The following is a 14,744-nucleotide window of genomic DNA, read 5'->3' as shown; positions in this document are numbered from 1 at the left end:
CAGAGGAGGAGCTTTTGGGTGTAGGAGGGGGCTCCCGCTTTGGGCGGGGTCAGGGCTGGGGCAGGAGAGGCTTGCCTTGAGTGTCTTCTGGTCAGCGGTGCACCGGTGGGGGGGGGTGCTAAGGCAGCGGGGGGGGCTAAGGACCACAGACCAGGCTGCACCCCAGAAACAGCCTCCAGCAGGTTCCCAGCCAACGGGAGTGCGGAGTTAGTGCTTGGGTAGGGACAGTGAGCCGAGCCCTGTGCATTCTCCCCCCCACCCCACCTAGGAGCTGGGCTTGCTGCCGGCCGCTTCTGGGGTGCAGCGCAGTCTGCAGGCCAAGCAGGGAGCTGCCTTTGCCCCTCACTGCTCACCTGATCCCCCTGAAGCCACGAGACCCAGCGCTGTGTTGCGCCCCGTCATTTGAAACCCCCTGCCGTAAAGCACAGCCGGGACAACCGTGTGCGTCAGAGTCCAACCGATGAAGCCGGACGGAAAAGGACAGAGAGACTGACCCCAGAAGAAATGGTGGGCGGTCAGAAAGGAAGACATGCCAGCATGTGCGGTGAGGAGATGGCATTGAAAAATGGCCATAAGATGGCTCTCTCCCTGTGGCGAGAGAGAGAGGACTTGTAGGGCGGGCCCCACTGCAGGTGATTAGTGCAAGGAAGAAGATGTACATGTGTGAATGATGTTGTTCTCAAGTGCATATTATGTTTCCAATCCCGAGGTCGAACACACACACAGCCTTTTTGACAATAGCACCATTTCCCTCAGCCACTTCTGCGGCAAATAGCCACCAACTCACAGCATCCCAGCAAGTTCCCGCTTGCTGTTCTGGGTTGCTGCCTCCATTTCTCACTTAATGGGTAGCAGGTTTAAAATGAATAAAAGAAAGTTCTTCTTCACACAGCGTGTAGTCAACCTGTGGAACTCCTTGCCAGAGGAGGCTGTGAAGTCTAGGACTATAATAGAGTTTAAAGAGAAGCTAGATAATTTCATGGAGGTTAGGTCCATAAAAGGCTATTATCCAGGGGATAAAATGGTGTCCCTGGCCTCTGTTTTTCAGAGGCTGGAGAGAGATGGCAGGAGACAAATCGCTTGATCATTGTCTTCGGTCCACCCTCTCTGGGGCACCTGGTGCTGGCCACTGTGGGCAGACAGGCTACTGGGCTAGAAGGACCTTTGGTCTGACCCAGTACGGCCATTCTTATGTTCTTATGTTCATCCATGGGGCTTTCTATGTTAAGGGCTGCTCAGTGCAGACTAGCAAGTAGGGTTGCCAGGTGGGGGTTCCTCTCCCCACAAGGAATAAGCCCTCTTGAGCAAGAAGGAAGTGCGGACAGACAACAGGGGTTTCTTCCGCAAGAAAGCCCTATGGCTAAAACGGCCATCAGAGCTTTCTTGCTCAAGAGAGCGTCCACACTGCCATGGACACTCTTGCACAAAAGCACATGGCAGTGTAGACATGCTCTTGCGCAAGACCTTTTGTGCAAGAACTCTTGCGCAAAACAGTTCTTGCGGAAGCAGCCTGCAGTGTAGATGTAGCCTCAGTGCTGAGGTCTAGACAGTGTTGGCAAAAAACCTCCTCCCCCTTCAATGCCACAAGTTCAGCCCAATTCCCCACTTTCATAGCTGCCTCTAGTCGGCTGTCACCTGTTGCAAAGTTAGAGTCTCCTTGTTTCCTCAACTTGCATCCCCTGCAGTTACAGGATGGTTTGGACCAACAGGAACTAGAGGTGGGCTTGGGACAACACCTGGATCCTACCACTATGTTCGGAAGAGGATCCAGAGTCAAACTTTGCTCAGATTTGTGTACCCAGGCCAGCCAAAGTCTGGATCCCTACACACCTGGAAACTGCTCTGGCCATTAATCAAGCACCTTATCCCAGGCAAAAGGGCTGGTATTTCCATTCCCCATGCCACCTGTTTCTCCTGGCCTTAATTTCATCACCTCCACCTCCCTGTAAAAAGCAGCCAAGGGTTCTGTGAGCCAGTGTTGTGTTCAAGTCGTCATTGTCAAGTCCAAGTCGAGTCTCGAGTCACTACAGTTCAAGTCGAGTCTCAAGTCCCTAAAGTCACTTTCGAGTCAAGTCCCAAGTTGAGTCTCAAGTCTTAATTTAAAAAATGTCAAGTCACTTTTGTACAAGCCACCCATATCGGCATTTTCGGGCAATTTTTTCACCAAGTTGATTTAACAAAATTAGCAAGTCTCAAGTCGCGTCTCAAGTCACAAACAATGAACCCGAGTCGAGTCTCAAGTCGAGTCACCTCGGAGACTTGTGTTGGACTCGAGTTCAAGTTGTGGGACTCGAGTCAACAACTCTGCTGTGAGCTGAAAAATGGCCATAAGAAAATCCAGGACAGGCCTTTACACATCAGGTCTGCTAGGATCCTGCAAGTGACCTTCCTTTCAGTCGTGTTTCTCTGGGGTCCAACTCAGGCATGCAGAGCAAGGGGCTCTGGGCCAGCTGACAAGCTGTGGGCCCAGCTGCAGATACGCAGCCAGTGTGTTCGCCCACTCGTGCTCCCTGTCCAGTAACAGACCAGAAGGCAAATGACCTGCAAGGCCCCAGACAGAAGCATTTTGGGATCCAGAGGCTGTTCTGGGCATCTCTCTGCGGCGCTTCATACCAAATACTCTCCTGCAGGGACCCAAGCATGGAGGACTCTTCAATAACCCGCCCACGCACACACACACTACTGCAGCTGTGGGAGGGGTCCCGCTCCGTTCCCTGAATGCAGCGGGAGCCATGCACACCCCAACTCCACAGGAACGCCAGACACGCTAGAACGCGGACCGTGCCTCTTCCCTCCTAGGCGGGACCCCCCCGCCAGCATCCGTCCCTGGCTTCATGCTGAAATCTGCTGGTGGAGAGGCAGCGAGACAGGGATGGGGAAAGCAGGCCGTGGCTTGGCAAAGAGATGCTGGTTTGGAAAAAGTTACGCTTCTGTCCACAGACTCATGCCACCGGTTTCAGCTCTGATCGCTTGGGACCTGCCAGGGCTAGGGGCAGAAATACTGTGTGCCCTCTGGGAACACCTGTTGCCTTTCAATCGGATAAGGCGCCCGTTTCTAGCGCCGCACTGCCAGATCTTAAGCCTTTCTGGGAGCAGGGCTGGACTGGGCTTATTTGGGGGCTCGGGCCATTAGCAATTTGAAAGAATCGTTTTTGTGGCAGGCTGGGAGGTCGGGCTGGGGCGGGAGGAGAGGAGTAAGTTCACTTTGTTAAAACGTGGCTTTTACTTTTGTAAGTTGCTCAGAGAGGTGGAGTGGGGGGCGGTGTGTACATGAGGTGGAGGTGAGTGGTAAATGCAGTTAATTATATGGCTCTGCTTTCTACCCCATGACTAGCATAGGACTTTTGCCCGAACGGGAGCAGCATAGTATTTCCACAAAAAGCACTGATTTCAGACAGTAGGAAGTCAGTGCTTTTGCGGAAATTCAAGCTGCCAGTGTAGACAGCTGGCAAGTTTTTCTGGAAAAGCAGCTGATTTTCCGGAAAAGCTGGCCAGTCTAGACACAACCCTGTAGTCTACAGCATCCCCAACAGGCACTCCAGCAGTTTTCAAGCTTTTTATCTCATGCCCCAGCTGAAGAAAATCATTGATACCCATGACCCAACATAATTTGACTGGGCTCCGAGGTGGGGCTGAGGAGGCGCTTTGGGGTATAGGAGGGGGCTCCTGCTTTGGGAGGGCAGGGTTGGGGCAGGAGGAGCTTACCATGAGTGGCTCCGAGTCAGCAGGGGTGCTAAGGCAACTTCCTGCCTCTCTTGGCACCACAGACCAGGCTGTCCCCAGAAGCAGCCGCAGCAGGTTCCCAGCCAAAGGGAGGGCGGAGCTAGTGTTTGGGGCAGGGGCAGTGTATGGAGCCCTGTGCGCTCCCCTCCTCCCCAACTAGGAGCCGGGCCTGCTGCTGGCTGCTTCTGGGGCGCAGCACAGTCTGCGGTGCCAGGCCAGGTAGGGAGCTGCCTTAGCCCCCCTCTCCCCACACCCGCTGCTCACCTGATCCCCCACCGCAGCAAGGAGACCCAGGGCCCGACATTCCACCACCTGGCGCTGGGTCGTGCCCTGTCATTCGAAAACCAAAACTACCGCATGCACATGTGAGAGTGAGCCGGGAGCACACTGGTGTGCACTAGACGTGGATGTGTGGGTCACGTAGTGCGCAGGTTGTGCGATCCTGTGCGTGCAAGTCTGCGTCACGTTGCCTAGGTGTGAGCTTACCCTGCCAAGGGGCTTGGCACAATCCCCTTCCATCCCAGATCCCAGGCGCCAGGCCCTGTAAACTAGCCACAGTCAGCTGCAGACCGACTTCCATGAAGCCGAAAAGCCTGGGGAAGAACTCCAAGTGGCGGAGCAGTTAGAGGAAATGAGAGCAGAATGTGATAAACAACTGCAAGCTTCCCAGGCGATTGCTCTCCCCTGCCCCAGCTTAGACGGGTCAGCCCCTCAGGCTGTTTACAGAAAACCTAGCTTGCCAAGAAATCCATCTCCCACTTCCTCTGGGCTGCAGAAAGACACCACTTAAACAGAGCCAGGGGGCCGGGAAGCCTGACACTGAAGTGAATCAAGGTCTTCTCTTCATGACACAGAGGGGGCTGCCTGGCAGTCAGCACAGCCGGGTTCAGAGGCGGCTGGAAGCCGGCAAGCAAATGATGCGTTTGCCATGGTTACGGACTTGCTCACAGCTGTAACTCCAGGAGTGACATCATAGAGTCCGCAGCTCATGATTGGCTGCGGCTGAGTTGATGTCATTTGTGGCCAGACTTGCCTTCTAGGATGGTTCCTTTGAGGGTGCACCAGGGCAACCTGTGGGCTGCCGGGAGTGGACCGCGGGACAGGGGGTGGAAAAAAAACGCAGACATCCCCCCAAGTGGACCGTTCCCACACCAGGCATGCTCCAGCGTCTAAGGATTTTACTTTAAATGCAGCAGAGGCGCAGGTGGGGTCTGGGTTCCAGGGGTGCTGCACTACCACACGTCAACAGACATGGTGGGTGATCAGCAGGCTGGGACACAAGGCCACCTCTGTGTATAGGGGCATCCTTGGATCCCAGCTTGGGGGCTGGGACTAGGAGACCCTGGGTGTGACCCCCACTCTGCCCCACAGGTGATCTTGGACAAGATTTTGTAGCTTGATTGTTATCTTCTTTAAAACATCGGAAACTCTTTGTAGCTAACTCACCGCAGGGCTGGAGGCAGGGATTTGTTTAAAAACATTCTGGGTGTGTGATAAGGGCTTGGAGATGCCTCTCTTTCCGCACACAACATACCACCTCCCCGTCCCAGGCTTTCGGCGGACGCCTCCCTCCCTTGCCTGCCCTCCCCTTCCCACACTTTCCCCCTCCTTTCTGCCTCAATAAAAGCCACTTCAGGGACTTGCATTTAGTGGAGCTGGTAAGGGCCTGTCCCTCCACTCAAGGCCAAGCTCCATTGTTGTGCAGTTTTTCTAAGGGTGGAGTTCAGCCAACCAGAGAGCTCAGCTTTGGATGCAGCTGCTGTTTACCGCCTGAGTCATCCTCTGTCACCAACCCAAGGAGCCCAGAGAGGGAAAACTCGGCGCTGACCTGAAAACCAGCTTATTTTTCTCCAAGACAACATAAAGGGACCAGCAAGACTCCTCATTTTCTCATCAACATGAGGCACTTTGCTGGCAGCGGCTGTGAGTCTGAGGGAGAGAAGCCCTCCCTGGCTGCTAAGCTCTCTCCTCGGCTCCTGCCTTCACGCTCTCTTCTCTGCTGCTGTGGATTCATTCTGTGCTAGGTGCTGTACAGAGCGCAGCGCTGGTCCTAGGCCCCAGCCCTGCCCTCTGAGCCGTATAGGGGAAGGGTATCCCACATCCACATGGAATCTCGCTAAAGTCGACGGGTTTCTACACTAGGCACACTGCATCTGCCTGAGTGGATCCAAACGCATGTCCCGGGCCTGTACGCCAGCCAGACCATGCCACCGGCACCGGGGGACCTGCAAGAGAGCTTAGAAAGGGAGACACTGTTGTTTTCAGTTTTCTCCTCCTTCCTCCAGTTTTAATCAGAAGTTTCCATCCTGGCGTGCCCTCCTCCCTCACGCACCTCGGCAGTCCCCGGTTCAGCGGGCCCGCCCTCCTGGCCAGGCCCAGTCCTGGGATGTCCAACCCCCTCGTCCTCCTTAATTTGCTACTCCTGGCCTCTGCTCTTGGCCCATACAGCTCCTCCTTCTTCCCCAGGGCTCCACGTCCCGGGATTCACCAGCCGTTGGCCTTCTCCAGCCTGTTGGCAGCAGGAGGAAGTCGGGAAAACGGAAACATAAACAACTGATAGGAATTATTAGAGAACTTTCTGGGTGTCTGGCTGATGAGTCTTGCCCACATGCTCAGGGTTTAGCTGATTGCCATATTTGCGGTCGGGAAGGAATTTTCCTCCAGGGTAGATTGGCAGAGGCCCTGGAGGTTTTTCGCCTTCCTCTGTAGCATGGGGTACAGATCACAGCTGGAGGATTCTCTGCATCTTGGGGTCTTCAAAGTATTTGAAGGCTTCAGTATCTGAGATATAGGGGAGAGGATTATTCCAGGAGGGGCGGGTGAGATTCTGTGGCCTGCACTGTGCAGGGGGTCAGACTAGATGATCATAATGGTCCCTTCTGACCTTAAAGTCTATGAGAACTGTCCGAGCGGTCTCACTTCCATCACCGCCTCAGCCTACACTGGCCTCTCTCGGGCTGCTTGGGGCAGGAGCCATCTTCATTTCTGTGTCTAGCGTGGCACCGAGCACGTGGCTGGAACGTACCAATAACGACACTACTGAGGCAGTGGAAATTAAACTCATATGGAGCGATACGATCCCACAGCACTTGTTGGCCTTGACCCAGCCGCACTGAGGTCTTGCAGGCAGGAGAGCCATTTGTCTTGCCTCCAAAGAAGCTTACCCCCAACAGGGAGAGCTTAGACACAGCCACCAAGGAACGCCAGAGGCCACCACGGTGCATGCTTATCCCCGCTCCTCTCAGTCCTCCAGCCACGAAAGGGCCCAGTCAGCACAGAAAGCAGCTCCACAGGAGGTCCCCAACATAGGTCAGTGGCAGCATCGCCAGCCACATGGGCCTGGTGGAAAGCGAGTTTGCAAATCCACCCAGATGCAACGGGCCACATTCAATGCCCCAAAGGACTTTGCCAAGGCTGGACGAAAATCCAGCCGACACGGGATGTGTCCCACCGTGAAAGTCATTTGAATTCAATTAAATAATACAGCTCAGCTCCTTCTTGTCCCTGCGGCCTGCCCCTCCTCCCCTGTCTTCGTGCCATAACAGGCTGGCCCTCACCAGGTTTCCTAATGGCTCATCCCTGCCCACACCGACCAGGGAAATGGCGTAAGCAGCCTTGCTAGCCACAGACCCTGTTTGACCAGGATTCTGGCCACGGTCAATCCAGTGCCCGGGGCTGCCCCTGCTTAGGCTGGTCAGCCTGTAGCTTTTTCTTCACCCGCTGCTTCCCTCTTTCTTGGGAGCCCTGCTCCAATTTTCTTTCCTGCGACACTTTCAGCAACAAAACTGCCCAAACTACTTGGAAATCTAACCCTGTTTTTCCCGGCTGCCCCCGTAACCCTTAGCTTGGCCCAGCCAGTGGGACCCTGAAACATCTCCCCCGGTTTGAACTTCCATCCGCCCCGAAGCAGGGCTTCAGAGGCCCCTCCCTAAATTTGGCTTTGGCTGCACATCTGCAACTCTCTTTGTTCCTCTTCAGATACCAACAACTTCCATAGGCTGAAGCCAGAAAGGGCGGGGGGGGGAGGGGAAATCAGGCCTCTGGCCCGGTCCCACGTCATGAACTGGAGCGCTGGGACTGCTCCCGAACTCTGCCCTTGTAGCCTTGTGTCCCGCGATTGTTCAGATCCCTGGTGCTCAGTGGTTCGAGGCAGGCTGAGCAGAGACTGCGGCGATACACGAGGTCGTGTGTTCACCAGCTGCTTGGAAATTGCGTCTTGTCTTCAGGTCACAAGTGCAAATTCTTATAATTCTTAGCTCTGGTCACTTACCATAAACTATTTACTCTGGCTCCCTCGGAGAGGACTGATGCACGTAGGGCTGTGTGCGCTCTCCACATATGTCGGGGCTGGAGGGTGTTGATTATGTCTGTGTATATACGATCGTGAGTGCTGGAGAGCTGGGACTGTGGGAATCAGGGATAGTGAACACAAGTGACGGCTGTGTGTCAGTGTGAACATGTGTGTGAGCTGCGTGCCCCTCGTTGTGCAAGGGTGTGTGTGTGTGTGTGTGTGTGTGTGTGTGTGTGTAGGGGGATGTTCTGACGTCCTCTATAATCAGACATGTGACTGTTTGTGGCACAGGGGCGTTTTCACTTGGGGCGCTTGGAGGAGCATATCCAATCACCTTTGGATGCTACAGCTGCATAGCACGATCACCTAGGCACCCACTGACACCTGATCAGAGCCCCTGCTTGTGGAACCGGGTGTCCTCACGACACTAATTTCTGCTTTTGTGAATTACAACTTGCCACCTTGCCCCTGCCATACCTAGCACAGGGCACCGGCTCCCGCACAGTGATTCTTTGTCATAGACATTGCGCGCGGAAGAATGAGATTTCTAAAGCAGGTGCTCTCCAGCGTGAAACGTGGCAAGAAGAGAGTGAACTGCAGAGGTGGAAGGGGCAAGGAGAGGTTTTTAAAAGCAGGAGGAGAGGTGGTAGAACTGGGTGTCGATGTGACACGTCCCAGCCCGACACCGGTCACTTGGAGCCTGATGGTGCAAAGGGGAGATCACTGCGGTTAACTGAACGACTGTCCAGGAGATTCCTTGATTGAATGGACCATGGGCCTCTAAACACTTCCCGTTCAATATCGTCATTTATACTATGGCATAGAGAGTGCACTTATTAAGTTTGCAGATGATACCAAGCTGGGAGGGATTGCAAGTGCTCTGGAGAACAGGGTCATCATTCAAAATGATCTGGACAAACTGGAGAAATGATCCAAGGTAAATAGGATGAGGTTTAATAAGGAAAAATGCAAAGTACTCCAGGTAGGAAGGAACAATCAGTTTCACACATAGGCTACGTCTACACTGGCATGGTTTTCTGGAAATGCTTTTAACGGAAAAGTTTTCCGTTAAAAGTATTTTTGGAAAAAGCACGTCTAGATTGGCAGGATGCTTTTCCGGAAAACACTTTTTGCGGAAAAGCATCCGTGCCAATCTAGACGTGCTTTTCCGCAAAAAAGCCCCGATCGTCATTTTCGCGATCGGGCCTTTTTTGCGGAAAAGAAATCTCTGCTGTCTACATTGGCTCTTTTCCTGAACAGTTTTCTGGAAAAAGACTTTTGCCCAAACGGGAGCAGCATAGTTTTTCCAGAAAAGCACTGATGATTTTACATTAGATCGTTAGTGCTTTTCCGGAAATTCAAGCGGCCAGTGTAGACAGCTGGCAAGTTATTCTGGAAAAGCGGCTGATTTTCCGGAATAACTGGCCAGTGTAGACACAGCCATACAGAATGGGAAGTGACTGTGTCGAAAAGAATACTGCTGAAAGGGATCTAGGGGTCATAGTGGACCACAAGCTAAATATGAGCCAACGGTGTGACACTGTTGCAAAACAAAAAGCAAACATCGTTCTGGGCTGCATTCACAGGAAAATACAAGAAGGCACTCTTCCACTTTATTCTGTGCTGGTTAGGCCTCAGTTGGAGTATTGTGTCCAGTTCTTGGCACCACATTTCAAGAAAGATGTGGAGATATTGGAGAGGGTCCACAGAAGAGCAACAAAAATGATTAAAGGCCTAAAGAACATGACCTGTGAGGGAAGGCTGAAGGAACTGGGTTTGTTTAGTTTGGAAAAGAGAAGACTGAGAGGGGACATGATAGCAGTTTTCAAATATCTAAAAGGGTGTCACAAGGAGGAAGGAGAAAAATTATTCTCCTTGGCCTCTAGTGACAGGACAAGAAGCAATGGGGTTAAATTGCAGCCAGGGAGGTTTACATTGGACATTAGAAAAAACTTCCTACCTGTCAGGGTAGTTAAACGCTGGAATAAATTGACTAGGAAGGTTGTGGAATTTCCGTCATTGGAGATATTTAAGAGCAGCTTAGATAGACATCCATCAGGGATGATCTAGATGGTGCTTGGTCCTGCCGTGAGGGCAGGGGACTGGACTTGATGACCTTGCAAGGTCCCTTCCAGTTCTAGTGTTCTAGGATTCTATGCTCCACATGAAAGCAAGGGCTGCTGTGATTTCACATTGCTGAGGAACTTGGTACTTGGTGCTTCTGAATTAAGGGTGGAGGTGAGGCAGGAGGAGGGTGATCCCTGCAGCTGTTCATTGGTGCCTTCGGGGCTAAGGTACCTTCCCATACATTGCTCCTCAGTATGGAACATGTGCTAGTGCATGACCCTGGCACGGCAACGGAAGCACAATGTCTTATCTGTAAGGATGCTAGGCTGGAAACAGAGGGAGTCTTTTCCCAGGATCGTAGCTGCTCCTTCTCTTGACTTTACCAGACTAGCGGAGAAGCAACTGGCTTTCTGCAAACCTGGGCCGTGGAGAATTGGCTGTCCCAGCCTGTTCTTCTCACCTTGAGACACTGAAGGCTGCTGTTTCAGAACATCTGGCTGCTGGAAAGAATCCAGGCCTAGCTGTTATGGCTAGTGGTGAACTCCTCCTTTGCCTCCACTCCGACTGCAATGCCATCAATCACCCGTCGGGGCCTGGCTGGTGTGAGCGTGCACGGTGCATGGAAAACTGGGCATTCCAGAGTAATGGAGCATCCTTTCCGGTCCATTTATTGTAGCCAGCGCTGGTACAGGCAATGGGGAGGGGACACTTCAAACACAGGCCTAGCCAGACTTCCCCTGGCTCTGGAAAGGATCAGGCAGTGCTCTGCGAAGGGTAGTTTTTCATTTTCTTTTCAACAGCGAGGGAGAAATATTAATTATCGTTCCCCCCACCCCCTCAGTCTCCCTCTGGGAAGATTTCAGCGCAGCACATTCCTGCTTTAGAAGCGTCTGAAAATAAATTGCCCATCACTTCCTCTTTAAATAATTACAAGCCTGCATTCCCCATCTGTTGTCCTACCTCCATCTCCAGCCAGTGCCCCTGTCCTTTCTCCCTCCTAGGGGCTGCTGGCTACTTGCAAAGGTCTCTGACCCCCCAGAGGGCAGATCTGGAAGCAAGCAGGATTGTTTGGGGGTGACCAGGCCCGCCAATGGGGTGGGGGGAGGGAGGCAAAGGTGATTTAAAGGGGCTGCTATCGTTGCTACTGTGCCCACCCTGGTCTTTAAATCTCCACTGGAGTACACCACCACCTGCTCCGGACAGCACTAAGGGTGCCCGGGGGCTGGCGTGGTGCACTCCAGACGGCGCTCAGAGCTGCCAGCCCCGCTCCTGCCCCTTCCGTCCAAGGCCCTGCCCTCTTGGGGCACACGGAGCTGGGCCCTCCCACACTTTGCCCCGGGGCCCACGGAGACTGTTGGTGCCCCTGGGGTGACGCCACAGGGGCTACAGCAATGGATTGAAGAGAGACCACATGGGCATGGAGACAGCTCAGAGAAATTCATGCTTTGCCTTCAGTGTTCTCAGGTAGGACAGAGACTTAGAGCAGACCCCACTGATTTCCCAGGATGCAAAGGAAAGCCGGACACAGGGGATCAGGACCGCACGCTAGGGTCTAAAGCACCGAGGACTTGGCAACCTATCGGCGGGTCCGGCAGGCTGGGCTTCCCAGCCCTTCCCCATGCTCCATAGCTAGAATGAGACGGAAGAGGAGATTTTGCACGGGAAGTGCCTACCTGCCCTCCACTTGCAGGGCCTTATCCCAGCCACATGGGCAGCGGGGGAAGGCAAGCCCCAGCCCCACCCCCTCGGTCTGAGGCCCTGCCCCTGGAGTCAAGCCCCGCCCATCCCCAGCCCGATTCTTCCTGGCCACATGGAGGGCTAGGGCTGCCGTGCTACAGCCCCGACCCCAGCTCTCCCCGGTGGTCAGGGAAAGCCAAGCTACTGCACCACTGCCCCAGCCCTTCCCAACGGCCGGGGAAGTTGGGTTGCCGCTTCCCAGCCCCAACCTTCCCAGCGGCTAGGGCATGTAGGCAATTTTGGGAAGGCTGTGGCTGTGCCCAGCCACCAGGGGCAAGCGAATGCATCCCACACGTCTACACTGCAGCTTGGGGGAAGTCTCCCAGAGGCTGGCCACAGGGGTCAAGCCAGCATGCTAAAAATAGAAGATTGTGGTGCCTCCCAAGCCTACCTGACCCTTTGAGTCCAAACTCACAGGGCTGCTTGGGTCACCCAGGAGCGGCAGCAGCCACAGCACCGGTTAACCGGCACCTGGCTGCCATTTGCACCAGTCAGACCAAACAAGCCAATCCTCCTGAATGGGGAAAATGAAAGGATAATTTCCAAGAGCAAGAAAATTCTGCCGGCTTTTATTTTGCTCCTGATTATGATGGTGCAGAGCTAAGCATTAAGGCTGGCATGTGCAACAGCACTCAGCTGTTGGCTGGCCTAGCTGTGTTCTCCGAGCTGTCTGGCAACCCTCCACAGGACCTCTGCACTGGTGCGCATAAAGGGGCTTTGTAATACGAAAAAACATGGATTAGAAAGACACGCCAAACTCCTTCCATGGCTAGGTCTCCCCAGATGAAAAGCTAGTGGTTTATCCCACGGTGTCTCTGAGGCTATGTCTAGACTGCAGGCTTCTTTCAGAAGGTTTTCCAGAAGAGAACTTCTGGAAAAACTTCTTTTGAAAGAGAGAGTCTACACAGCAAAAGTGCAACAAAAAAGCGATGTGCTTGTTGGAAAGATAGCGACCACATTGATTGGACACTGTCTCACATTTCAGTTGCGATTACTGTGAATGGAGAGACCACTGTGCTTTTTCCTGGCGGCCTCTTCTTTCAAGAAAAACACTCTCGTCTGCATCCACACACGCCTTTCTCTGAAAAAGCTTTTTTGGAAAAAGGCTTCTTCATCGTAGAATGAGGTTTATGGCCATCGGAAAAACCCCTCTGTTCTTTCAACTTTCTGTTGCAAGAACGCAATAGCAGTGTGGATGTAAATATTGTTTTTCTGGAAAAATGGCCATTTTTCCAGAAAAACTCTGTAGGCTACGTCTAGACTGGCATGATTTTCCGCAAATGCTTTTAACGGAAAAGTTTTCTGTTAAAAGCATTTTCGGAAAAGAGCGTCTAGATTGGCACGGACGCTTTTCCACAAAAGCACTTTTTACGGAAAAGCGTCTGTGGCCAATCTAGACGCGCTTTTCTGCAAAAACACCCCGATCGCCATTTTTGCGATCGGGTCTTTTTTGCGGAAAACAAATCTCAGCTGTCTACACTGGCCCTTTTGCGCAAAAGGGACTTTTGCCCGAACAGGAGCAACATAGCATTTCTGCAAAAAGCACTGATTTCTTACAGTAGGAAGTCAGTGCTTTTGCGGAAATTCAAGCGGCCAGTGTAGACAGCTGGCAAGTTTTTCTGGAAAAGCGGCTGATTTTCCGGAAAAACTGGCCAGTCTAGACACAGCCTGTAGTGTAGACATACCCTGAGAGGTCAATGAGATTTTGTAAGGGAGGTGCCTGGCTGCCCTCCACTTGCAGTGCCTTATCCCAGCCACATGGGTAGTGGGCAAAGGCCCACCAAGCCCCGCCCCGCCCCTTCTGCCTGAGGCCTGCCCCTGGAGTCAAGCCCCGCCCACCCCTAGCCCTGGTAGACTCGTTCTTGTGAAGAACTGCTCGTTCAGCTCTGCACACACAGAGGTGCTCCTCATTGCTAGAAAGCTCTCCTGGCAAGTTAGTTACTCGGGCTACTTCTACACTGCAGCTATTCTGCGTCTTATGAGCACGCCTGTTATTTCGAAATATCACGGGCTCGCTATTTCGACACGAGGAGTCAGGGACATTTCCGAATAGCGAATTATTTCGAAATAAGTGCTGTGTTGACCGTGCCAAATTTCAAAAGAAGCTATTTCGAAATAAGCAACGCCATTTGCATCGCTCAAATTGCGTCACTTATTTCGAGCTCCGGGTGCCGTGTAGAGGCAATTACTGCAGACTCTTTGGGCATTACTGCAAACATCCCTGAGTTGTCAGTGGTCCACTGTGACTTGGCCTCCAGCAACTGAAGAGGGGTGTAACATTACACGGAAAGGATGAGACCACACGCTAGTAACTGTTGCCGCCCTACGGGGTGGCGGGGTCTGTCTCCGCACTCATCACGTGGTGTTTATGGGAAGAGGCAGGAGAATCCACACACATCCCGGCAGAATAGGAAACACATGTTGCCGCTGCTGGCCAGCTCAGCTTGCGGGTGACGGATGTACTGCTGGGCCTGCGAGGGGCTGGGATGTCGCGGGTGGTCTAGTAAAAGCGGGTTGGTTTGTTTTGCAAGGAGGCTGCCTGGCTGCGATTTGCACGGAGGCCGGGTTGCGGGGGCAACAGGAAGGCGGGGGAGGCTGCAGCTTTTGGAGTCTGACCAACCTGCATCTGCTCGATTAGCACCTGAGCTTAATGATTGCATGATGGAGGGGAGCAGTAGTGGGGAGGGAAGTTGAAATAACCTGTCACCCAACCCTCCGCCCAGCGCAGTGCTGGGAAAGCCAGGCCTCCTCTATCCTGACAAGGGTGCACAGTCACCTGGGCCACAAAGGTAGGGGAGGCCAGTCCAGCTGTGCACGGCACCCCTGTCTATTCTGACGAGCTGCATTCACCCCAGCGCTAGCTAGCACAAAGGCAAGCTAATGACAATTGCACACTCAACAGGGCCAGCAGCTGATGACCTATTCA

This window comes from Pelodiscus sinensis, chromosome 17 (assembly GCF_049634645.1).
Source record: "Pelodiscus sinensis isolate JC-2024 chromosome 17, ASM4963464v1, whole genome shotgun sequence".
NCBI classification, from domain to species: Eukaryota; Metazoa; Chordata; order Testudines; family Trionychidae; genus Pelodiscus; species Pelodiscus sinensis.
The sequence above is the reverse complement of the archived record's forward strand: the minus strand, read 5'-3'. Positions refer to the sequence as shown.